Source organism: Gopherus flavomarginatus, chromosome 3 (assembly GCF_025201925.1).
Source record: "Gopherus flavomarginatus isolate rGopFla2 chromosome 3, rGopFla2.mat.asm, whole genome shotgun sequence".
Taxonomy (NCBI): domain Eukaryota; kingdom Metazoa; phylum Chordata; order Testudines; family Testudinidae; genus Gopherus; species Gopherus flavomarginatus.
In genome coordinates, this window is record NC_066619.1 from 218,896,906 (window position 1) to 218,909,381 (window position 12,476).

The 12,476-nt window shown below is 40.6% G+C and overlaps 1 pseudogene; it reads left to right on the forward strand.

Annotated features, from left to right (window-relative positions):
• The window catches only part of LOC127047386 (DNA (cytosine-5)-methyltransferase 3B-like), a 32,082-nt pseudogene extending 22,194 nt beyond the window's left edge, over positions 1-9,888 (forward strand).
• The last annotated feature ends 2,588 nt before the right edge of the window (positions 9,889-12,476 follow it).

The following is a 12,476-nucleotide window of genomic DNA, read 5'->3' on the forward strand; positions in this document are numbered from 1 at the left end:
TTTACTTTGGGAGAAAAAACAGGATTGTTTCTTTTTATCCTCTAAAGAAATGCAAGATATTGATAGGTGAAATATTACAGACAATCAAGAAAAATGCTGGTCTACAAAGCAATATTTGGTAGGTGTTTGGTTGCTCTGTGTTTTTATTCTGTGAGCTAAGTTTTTCTCAGAGGAAAGGCAAGGAACAGAGTAGCTATGCATCATGAACCACAACTGCTTGTTCTATCTGAAGTCTCTTGAATGCTTGAATAACTAGAAGCTGCAGTAATACAGTTATACCATTTTCTGTGCCTTCGTTTTAAATACTCTTTTGCCTTTTGACTAAGTATATTTTAAACAAAATCTCTATATAGTTAATGTCATGTCAATCCCAAGATTTTATGCAAAATCTCATGAGAGTTTGCCATAAATCTTGATGCTGGGAATGGCTGTGGCAACATGCAATACTTCTACTGCAAGAGTTTATGATGGGAATAAAATTAGACTGGATCATTATTGCACATATATGGTGTTTATATATTAATAAATGAAACCTACAATATTTTAGTTTGTTTGAAAAGCAGCTAAAACTAATTCTCCTTGGATTTTGATTTCTAAATATTTTATTCTGATTTCTCCTAGCAGAATTTACTCTCTCCATCATTATTTCCCACATCTCATGATGAGTAATATAATTCATTAAAATCTACTGATCACTGAAGCTGGCACATGGAGGTGTCAGTCTGTGGTTCTGTGCCCATGAAGGATTCATGCTGATGTAGGGAAGGCAATATTGCTGCTGCCATCCTCTGGGATTTCTGCCATGGGGAACAGCTTAAAGCTACAGCCAAAACATAAGAGAACAAGTGATGGGGCCTGTTGAGTGGATTCTATCCTCCCTAAATAGCACAACTCATTTAGTTCAGCACTAACCCTCTGACATAAAAGAAAATGTAGCACCTTTTGGCCCAGTGTGTAATTTCACCCCTAAAGTTGGTCTCTAGGGATCAGGTTGAGGAACCTTTGTGAGGCATGTTATGCATGTCTAGTGAATAAATAGAGAATTGGGGTGAGACATTGACCTCTGGTAAATCTGTGTTTTGCCACTGCAGTGCCACAGAACAAACTATAAACTAACCTAACTGCCCAGTTGAGGATTCCTATTGCAAAGAGAGAATCATCCAGTGCATAGAACTGGTGTAGTCAGGGCTACATCATTACCTTGCTCCCCCTGCAATCTATGGCAAGGGGTGTGGCATGGACCAGTAAAGGGAGAGGATGAGGTCACAGCACCAATGTGCTCCAGTGATGTCTGGTTATCAGAAAGGCTTCTTGAGGTTCTTGTGGTATGGTTACACTTCAGTTTGGAGTGTACCTCCCAGGCTATATAGACACATTCATGCTAGCTCTGCTCACACAAGCACACTGAAAATAGCAGTGTGCATGTTATGGTATGGGTGGCAGTTCAAGCTAGCCACATGAGCTCGAGTGGTGGGATGGGCTTAGAATTGTTGTTAGCATGATAACTGGAGCAAAGCTAGTGCAAGTGTGTCTACCCTGACTGAGAAGCATGCTTCCAACTGCTGTGTAGACATACCCTTGGAAGATGTTTCAGCCTCCCTGCATTTAGAGCAGCCTGAGGGCTGCTCTAACTTGCTTTTGGGGACTGTGCTAAGCACAGATAAGACAAGGTTATGGGACCCTTTAATTCCCAAGACTTTCAATATGTCATCTTTCATGAGTATTATATTTAATTAATACAATACTTACAGTGTATCACTGATAATACTTAATGACAATGTCAAAATTATGTGAAGGTGTGCTAGAGAAAGCAGGAAAATGTCATGGAGAAAATCTTCATCTTGTTCTGAATCTACCTAGCAGACTGAAATTCAGACAAGTTCCAAGATAATACTGTATGCAAACTTTCTGCCCAAACTCATGCATGCACATCTGAAGTTTAATCTCCTGGGAGTGTTCAAGCACTCCTAACCCCAAATAATGGATGAGATTATCAGATGCAGTTGGTGTGAAATGAATAAAATGCAAAATAGGATGCCTAGCTTTGAAAGTCCTTGCCTGAACACAGAATCTCAAGAACAGGTATACATTTCCCCCTGGGTAAGTATAAGCTTTAGTTCTCTAAATATTGAAATATTTTCAGGGTCACTCAAAATCATATCTGACCAGTAAATGTGATTAACATCAGAAACACAAAGACTAATAAAGGGTGAGATGCTTTGTAAAGGCTATAGGGCCACTTCAGCTTAGTGCTTGAGATGTAATATCTTATAAAACTTAATTTACAAAAGCTTCTACTATAATACTGTCATACCATTTTGTCACCAAGACTATTGCTGTCCTACTGATAAAGAAATCATAAGTTTACAACCTTTCATTCCTTTATAGAATAGCTATTCAGAGACTGACTGCAATAAGACCATAGTCAAATATAACAATTTTCTCTTTACTATACTTTCCCCTACAAAAAGCTTGATTTTAATGGGGGGTTATTTATAGGTCACAAGTTCAGTGGTCACATCTTAGTCTCTATCACAATTCAGCACAATAGGCTCTGGTCTACAATAGTTCAGGTGCTATGGGTCAGGACTCAGGTGTACTGGCAGAGTTGTGTGATGGATTTGCCAGTTATCTGCTTATGCTTCATATAGCTCAACAGTTATAAACATACCACAAGTTGTGTCCCTAATGTGTTTTAGAAGATTATTGAGGAATGCTCTAGTGTTTTAATAGGTAAAACTAGTGCTACTAGCACTTCGTTTCCATGGACAATAAACTTGCTGGAAGATTTTTTTAATGTTATATATTTTTGATAAAGTTTGAGCAAATACAAGGACAAATTGTTTTCTTTCAGATTACAATACAGCACCATGATTATTCTGAGAGTACGAACGGACACAGAAGCAGAAGGTTAACCATCTAATGTTCTAATTCAAAACTATAACAGACAATATTTTACAGTAAAGACTGTAAATGGTTTACAGAAAAAAACATTTTTAATAAATATTTCCCTGGTCTCCTTTGTTACTCTTTTATTCTTTTTTGAGAAGTAGTTTTTCAGATCTGGCTATTATCATCTCTTTGTCTCTCATAATCCAGGGTTTTTACATTTTAAGAATATCGCTCCCCTTGGATATTCTGAAAAAAATGTATTCTTTAAGTTATTTGTATTTATTAGGGGCTTCTCCCTCTTCCAAAGTCCCACAACATGATTTAATGCTTGCCCAAATATTTTTTAAAGGAACGTTTGCCTTTCCCTTCTCCCAACACTGCTGTTAGGTAGGTATCAGGTATTATTTGTAAACTGAGGGACAAAGAGGTAAACTAAAATAATCCAAAAATGTATACAATCAAGTCAGTGGGAAAAATGGGAATAGAGCCCAGAATATCTGATATCTGCTTTAACCACTAGATCTACTATCTACTAAGAACCTGATTCAGAGCCTACTGAAGTCAAAGGGAGTCCTTCCATTGCCTGCATTGGGCATTGGAACAGGGGCTTAACCAGAGTGATTCTTTATAGCATCTCAAAAGCAAACTTTGATGATGATGTCTAACAATAATAGTCCATCAAAAATAATGTTATCTGAAAGCTGCTTGCAGAACTTATATATACTCTACATGAGTTGTTTTTGATAGTTTGATTGTTGTTACCTACTAGTGAATACAAAGAACTAAAAATATTTTTTCTAAACTGCCTTTTCCACCTAAATCTCTTCTAAAGATCACATGAAATTACTGTTTGCTGTTTCTAAAACAAAACAGAACAAAATTAAAAAAACACACCCCAAAAAAAACACCAACAAAAAACATTACATACAAATTGTTTCAACATTATTCTGACAGCATGTGAAAGATTTAGAGACACCAGAGTTTTACAGTTTTTGGACCAGGCATATTTCCATTGAGTAAAACAACTTGCTCCTGAAAGAGAAAGTGACTATGCATTTTTCTTTAGGTCGACACCATATGGGCACATTTTCCTCTAATGTTACTGTCATAGCTGTTTGATTTTTCAAAAACATACCATAGCTTGCTTGTTGATTTCTTGCTGATCATTATTTACTGAATTACAACACACAAAGTTACAAGTGAAAAGCATATTAATAATTCATACACTTATTATAAAAATCTGTAAATTGTATTCCAAGCAATGAGCTGCATCTGTTAGCTAAAAATAAGCAGACAGACACAGCATGGTAACAATTTAGAATATGGAGCATTGCACTGCAGGAAAGTTCCCATTGAGATGACTTTGGCTTAGATGCAAGTCCTAGCTGTCTGCTCTCTTTGATTGAACAGTTTCATTTTTTAAAGTAAACATTACTGTATATTCTCTGAATATTGCCAATCTCCTACAATGTCAATAATCTGTTCTGACAAAAGAAAGCTGAGAAGAAGAGGTTAGTTTGAGGGTACACTCTTATCACTTTACATAGATTAAGGCAGATTTCCTTAGGAAACAGGCTGTTTCTGATATATACTTATTTGCCTGGAGATTAGAACTATTAGTATTATATTCCATGGTGGAAAGAAAAGTGATATGTAGATGTGTATAAAGTCAATTATAGGATCTGGGTGACTTTGACAGTCAGGTTTATTGGTTGTCCTGACTTTAAAGTGCACAAGAAAAATCCACACTGCAGGCTGAATTCTTTTTTATAGTGGGAATGGAGAGAGATTTGTGGGCCAGATTCCTAACTAGGGAAAGCTAATAAAGTTATACCAACTCACACCAAGTCTGATTTTTGGACATGTGTATTTTCTGGAATAGTGGTAGCCTCAATGTGTAAAGCTGAAGCTAGTTTTTTGTTATAAAACTGAAGTTTTTTTCCCCCTTACTCACTACTAATATCCCCGGAACTCAGCAGCTCCTCTCCACTTCTATGAAAAGTCACATGCTATTATTCATTTTAGGGTAGAAATTTTCTGGGAAAATCAGAAAGGGCATTTTAAAGTAACAGAGTAATATTCTGGCTCTGTTACAATTCATGGCAAAATTTTCACTGACCTTAGTATGACCAGGTTTTCACCTGAAGTGTTAAAAAATTTCCTCTCCACTGACTTCTTTGAAAAAATTATGTAATCATCCCTCTTGTGCATATGCATTATAGTATAATCTTTAATTACATGATCACAGGTAAATGGTTCCCGGGGAATTGGATTCTATCCCTGCCTCTGCCACAGAGTTCCTGTATGATGCTCGACAAACCATTACATCAACCTTTTCAGAGGTGGTCACTTGCTGTGTTACTCATTCTCTGGGTGCCCAACTTGAGTTTCAGGGGTCTGATTTGCAGAAGTGCTGGACAGAGACATCGGAAATTGAAGTCAATGGAGCTGTGCTTTAAGTATATAAAGAGCCATAGAATGCTGAGCACTATGAAAAATCAGTCTCGTAGGCATCTCAAACTAGGCACCCAAAATTAGTGGAGACTTTTGATTGTACTTCAGTTCTCCATGTGTAAAATGGGGGTGATAATGCCACCCCTCTGCACAGGGTGCTGTAAAATAAATGTATTAATGTGTGAACCACTCAGATACTATAATAATGAGCACAATATAACAGCCTATGATAGAAACTAATAGTTCTATACTAGAGAAGGGTTTGAAAAGTATACAGTAGATAAGGCTGGGGTGTGTGGGGGGGTAGGCCCCCACTGAACTTTGAGAACGAAACAAAATATTGAATACCTACTCAATAAGCGAGCATTGTCCATTCTGTGCATTGATAGGGGTCTTGTGGGAAAATAGTACATAATTGTGTGTATGTACAGCTTTAATTACAAGGGTTTGAATTAAGATTGCACAGGCAACCTTAATTCTGGCACTCCATAACTTTGAGTGCTTGATTTTGCAACCTTAATGTTATTTATTTTAATTATACAACATTGCTTGTAAGGGTGTTTACGTACCTCACACTGAGGTTGACATGGAATTGGTTAAATGGGGAATAATTAGAGTAGATATATAAAGAGAAGAAACACATACACAGCCTCAACCAGGTGACATTGCTGTCAGACCAAGGAAGCAAAAACAAATGGCCTGTTTTGTTTACAAGAGACTTTGTAAGTTATAAACTGTTTGATTTCCCTCAGCTGAAGCAAGTCAGCTTTTGTTCGCCATTTGTTTTTTGCTTTGTTTTGAGCAAGTTCCTGACCTGATCGGGCAAGTCAAAGTAGAGAAAGAATATGTGTATGGAAATGTATGTGGCTTGAGATGAGGCTTTTTGTCATATTTCCTTTTGCCTGCTCCACCCACTTATATTCCTTTTACCTGTGACTCTGTCCCAGGCCACAGTCATACACAAATGCTTTCAGTTGTATGCAGAAGTAACAGCTGAAAATACTTATAAATATAAATTGTCATGTGGCTTATTATGGGCTATGCTATTTTAACTACTTAGCTGAGCCAGAGAGGGTAGATGACGGATGCAGAGGGTGGGAGACTAGAAGAAAATGTAGGTGGGTGTCTGCAAGTAAGTATGCAGTGATTGACAGGGACAGCCTTGTTGGCAGGGATTGGGGACATATGAAGAGATGGTTTAGAGCCATGCTCACTCGTCTTGGAAAGGGAGTAGTTCTGGGACAGGCAAGTTCATGCAGGGGTAAGGAGACCACTGGGACATGCAGAGGAAGGAAGTGAGGAGGGAACAGAGGGCATGAAGGAGGGAATGGAAAGGGAACAAGGAAAGGCAGGGTGTCCTCTCCATGTTAAAACCTTTAAGTTGTTTACAAAATAAAATAGGAACAGATGGGGCTGGGTGAGTAATGGAGCTGAGAGAAATTTGAAAATTTCCATCCTGTAGGAATTCCAACAGTTTGAAACTTTGTTTTGTTCCAAAAAGCTGAAAATTCAAAAATGTTCATGGAACAGATAATCTGGAAAAATTATCAGTTCAAAAATATTTCAATTCACCTACTTTGATCAAAACATAACATTTTGACATTACTAAAACTAAAATGTTTTGAGCTGACCAGAAACAGCTTTTTTGTTTTTGTCACACTGTCTGGAGTGACACAACTGTGAGTGCCTTCCCCAGGGCAGACTGTCAGATACTCCAAGCTGGTGGTGTGTTTTATAATTAGATTTCACCAAGCCAGTGATAAATGTGAACTCCTGGATCACTGTAACAGTCTTACCATGGAGTCACAGACAGTCCCCTTAAACTTTCCAGCCTATCTTGCCATCCAGACAAACCAAATTTTGTGATAAAAGGTTTCTTAAATATAAAATCTCACCACATCAGGTTTCTACCAGTCCCAAGAGACCAGTCACTTACCCCAGATCAATTGATATCCCACATCTTATACCAAAGACAAATGCTGGCAGCCAATTCTACAGTAAACTAACTATAGGTTTATAAGCTAAGCCCTAGTCTACACTACGGGGTTATGTCAAATTTAGATGCATTAGGTCAATTAAAAATGACTGCATCCACACAACGAACCCTGTTCTGTTGATCTAAAGGGGTCTTAAAATCGACTTATGTATTCCTCCCCGACGAGGGATGTAGCACTAAAATTGACCTTGCTGGGTCGAATTTGGGGTACTGCATACACAAATCGATGGTATTGGTCTCCAGGACCTATCCCAGAATGCTCCATTGTGACCGCTGTGGACAGCACTTTGAACTCCCTTCCCCCAGAAAGGTACACAGGAAAAGCCCTGGGAACTTTTGAATTTCATTTCCTGTTTTGGTCAGTGTGGTGAACTCAGCAGCACAGGTGACCGTGCAGTCCCTCCAGAATCGTACAATGTTTCTACGCTCCCCTTATCATCTCAATCCCTGAGGTTATCACAGATTAGAAGGTGGATAAAACACTCTAGTGATGCCATGTTTTCTGAGCTCATGCAGTCCTCCTGCACTGATAGGGCACAGCTTAATGCATGGAGGCACTCAGTGGCAGAGGCAAGGAAAGAATTAAGTGAGCATGAAGAACAGAGGCAGAACGTGATGCTGAGGCTAATGGGGGAGCAAACGGACATGATGAAGCATCTGTTGGAGCTGCAGGAAAGCCAAGAAGAGCACAGACCCCTGCTGCATCCACTGTATAATCGCCTACCCTCCTCCCCATGTTCCATAGCCTCCTCACCCAGACACTCAAGAATGCGGGGTGGGGGGGCTCCAGGCACACAGCCACTCCACTCCTAAGGATGGCCCAAGCAACAGAAGACTGTCATTCAAACAGTTTGAATTTTAATGTGGCTACAATAAGCAATGTGGCCTTGTCCTTCCCTCCTCCCCCACCCCACCTGGGCTACCTTGTCCGTTCTCATTTTTTAAAAAATGAATAAAGAAAGAATGCATGGTTTCAAAACAATAGTTACTTTATTTCAAAGGGGAGAGGGTGGTTGGCTTACAGGGAATTAAAATCAACAAAGAGGGCAGGTTTGCATCAGGGAGAAACACACATAACTGTCACACCAAAGCCTGGCCAGTCATGAAACTGGTTTTCAAAGCCTCTCTGATGTGCAGTGCGCCTTGCTGTGCTCTTCTAATCACCCTGGTGTCTGGCTGCTCAAAATCGGATGCCAGGCGATTTGTCTGAACCTCCCACCCTACCATAAATGTCTCCTCCTTACTTTCACAGATATTATGGATCACACAGCAAGCAGTAATAACAATGGGAATGTTGATTGTGTAGAGGTCTGACCTAGTCAGCAAACAGTGCCGGTGAGCTTTTAGACTTCCAACGGAGCATTCTACTACCATTCTGCACTTTCTCAGCCTATAATTGAACTGCTCCTTACTACTATCCAGGCTTCATGAGCCATGAGAGCAAGGGATAGGCAGGGGTAGGTGATATTCCAGGCAGGACTGAATCTCCATGAAACGAAACTTAAAGATGAGAATGACCTGGAATCTCTGGTTCCCATTCGGTGCTCTAAGAGGAGGATGGTCATGTCTGTCCAGGTGCCCCTGATTGACCTCACTGAGGAGGATTCCAGTGAGTCCTCCCAGAGTAGCAGTACCACATCTGCCAGCAGCACCCAGGAGGACCAAAACAGATTCCGTGAGCTCATCGCTGGGGAGCAGAAGATCAGAGTTGCAGGGGAAGTGGTGGAATACCAGAATGGGAAAGATTTTGGAATTGGGGAGCTAGTGTGGGGGAAGATCAAGGGCTTCTCCTAGTGGTCTGCAATCATTGTCTCCTACAGAGTCACGTCCAAACATCAGGCAATCTCTGGAATGCACTGGGTGCAATGGTTTGGGGATGGGAAGTTCTCCGAGGTTTCAGCAGACGAGCTGGCGGGTCTGATGGCTTTTAGGCAACATTTCAACCACTTCACGTCTAATAAGCTGGTCTCCTATTGACGAGCCATACACCATGCCCTGGAGGTTGCTAGGAGCCGGGCAGGGAAGATGTTCCCAGAACCCCTGGCCAAACAGCTAAAGATTAACTTCTGCAACAACAGCAAGGAGCTGGTGGAGGAGGACCAGAGGAGAAAGCAAATGGTTTTCGAAGTCACAAACAACAACAGGAGCCTTGAAGACAGTTGTTTATTGTGTGGGAGAAAAAACCCAGCCACATTCCACCAGCTGTTTGTTGGGGGCCTTTGTCAGACTTGCAGGGATCGATTCCTGGAGCTCTTCTACATGTACAATGAGGATGGGTACCAGTCACACTGCACCGTCTGTTGTGAAGGCAAGGATCTGCTGCTGTGTAGCAATACCAGCTGCTGCAAGTGCTTCTGTGTCGAATGCTTGGAGGTCCTGGTAGGGAAAGATACCTCAGCCAAGGCAAAAGAACAAGAGCCCTGGAGCTGTTACAGTGTCAATCACAGAAGTGCAATGGGGTGTTACAGTGTTGACCGGACTGGAATGTATGGCTGCAAGACTTCTCCAGCAAGAAAGGACAGGAATATGATGCACCAAAAATCTAAAAAGGCCTGCACATTTCCCAGAGTCACTGCCCTTGATAACAGAACGTCAATGATTGCATTGGCTACTTGGATCACAGCAGCCCCCACAGTAGACCGGCCCACAACAGCAGCGGTGACGGTGAGCTGAGCGAGCTCCATGCTTGCGTCTGCATGGGTAACCCAAGAAAAAAGGCACAAAACGATTGTCTGTCATTGCTTTCACGGAGGGAGGAGTGACTGATGACATGTACCCCAAACCACCTGCTACAATGTTTTTGCCCCATCAGGCATTGGGAGCTTAACCCAGAATTCCAATGGCCCCAGAGACTGCGGAAACTGTGGGACAGCTACCCACAATGCACTGCTTCGTAAGTCAATGCTAGCCATGGTAGTGAGGACGCACTCCGCCGACTTAATGCGCATAGTGGGGACATATGCAATCGACTGTATAAAATCGATTTCTAAAAATTGACTTCTATAAAATTGACCTAATTTTGTAGTGTAGACATAGCCTACAAAAAAAGAGTGAGAGCTATTGAGAGGTTAGAGCAGGTAAAATATATGATTAGGTGAGTCACAGTTTGTAATTCCAAATAGTAGCAGAGAGGTAATTTGTCTGGTTTCCAAAAGTTTATCAAGGCTACCTAGAAAACTCTGTGGAACTCTGTCTTCGCATTCAGTTATTCTGTCCTGTTAGAATCCAAACAGTTTGAAGACACAGAGTCTTTGAATCCATATTTATAGTATCTTCACACAAAAAGCATGCAGAGAGTGTCTCTACCCACACAGACTTTTCCTTTGAGTATGAAATGCACTTTGAGTCTCTGACCTGGTCAGCCAGTGTCAGAGTTTTGTGTTGTTTTTGTTTTGTTTTGTTTTTGGAGTAAGAGCCACATTACACTTTTGCATTTCTCTTGCCTTTATGTGAGTTGTAATTCACACTCCCATGTCTCTTGTGGGTTGGGCTTCCTAGAAGACTACATCTCCCACAATGCAATGTGTACCCAACTGTCTGAGCAGCTTGGGTAATTGTGGGAATCATATGACTGGGTTCATCATGGGAGAAGTAGTACAAGCAGGGAACCTGGTCCACAGGAGATAATGAGGGGTTCAGGTTTACTGAGTGGACCCCCATAAGGCAAAGTGTTAAAGAGAATGCACTTGAAAGTGTGTTTGAACTGATGTGAAGCATTTCAGATCAATTCAATAAAACAAAATATTCCAACATAGGTCAAACTGATCCAAAATATATTTTATTTTCTCATTGGAAAATTCAAATTTTCATCAAAATTGAAACTTTTTAGTGAAAAAAGTTTATTCTGATTTTATTTATTTATTTGGATGAGAAAACAGCATTGTCTGTCAGAAAATCACTGTGATGCAAATTTTGCAATAGTGGGCTTTTAAAAAGTGTATTTATTTAACAGCCTTCAAAATCTCTTTTAGAGAGGCCTATTTAAAGCATTGGTTTCTTGCGGCCTACTCACGGAATAGAAATCCACCATGACAATCCTTATGGTCAGTGTGGATGCTGTATATGCACAATAAGTCAGTACGATGAATAAGAATGTGAATGATTGCAATGAAAAGCTTAGACTGGGTCAGGAGCACACTTTTCAGATTATATTAGGCTGCTTAGTAAGGCAAGCTGGCAATCCAAAGCAATTTTATTACTAACTTAATGGCAATAATGAGAGGTCATGTAGCTCTTTCTGCTTCAGTTACAGTACATTTACCTTATGTTGCTCTGAGTTTCTTTAACACATCTTAATTATACAGAGGATGTTTTGGTTGCTGAGGTATTTTATAATGATTATTTTGCAATATGTGTTCTTATTTTCTGCAAAAATGCATCAGATTAGTTTTGCTATTGCCAGTAGCTTTGGTGCAGGCTATGTTTTAATTAAAATAAATAATACAGAGAAGACTAAAAGTTGGTTGTTGTGTTTTTTTTAATGGAGGAAAGGTAAGTGGTGGTGGAGTTCTGTTGTGGAATCTACAGATCTGCATCCAGGCTTTTAAGGGTCCTGTTGCCTGACTGCCTCTGTGAGTGGAGAAGATCAGAAACAAGTAGATTCCTCCTGGTAGGCAGGGAAGGGGAGTGCCACCTGCCTGCTCTTGTGCATGCCAGTATCTATTTGGAATCACCTCTCCAGAGGGTTCTGGGGCAGAAGATTCTGGTTCTTCAATTACAATTACTTGAAAACAAATAATTCATCCTGTGGTGTAAAACACATGGAAAGAGACTCAGAGAATCGGAGTGAAGATCCTCTCAAGGGGTAATATGGTGTCTTATCAGAGGAAGGGGGTTTGGTTCCACTTCAGTTAAGGATGGGGAAGTCCATTTGTGAATCCACAAGAGGCCAAAGCCATCAGAGAAGAGATTCTGTGTCTCTGCCCCAGTTTGAGTCCTGAGTGCTCCTTCACCTTTGTTGGAACCATGCTACCATATATTCCTCCTGCCTGTGGCTGACACAGGACACTTAATGGAGATTTGCAGGAAAAGTAAATCAGCCCCAGGCTCTATTTCTTCTGCTTATGTTACATGGTCCAGAGGGGTGGGGTTGTACATCCCTGACTGCTGCCTACCCAGACTACTCCCTCCCCTT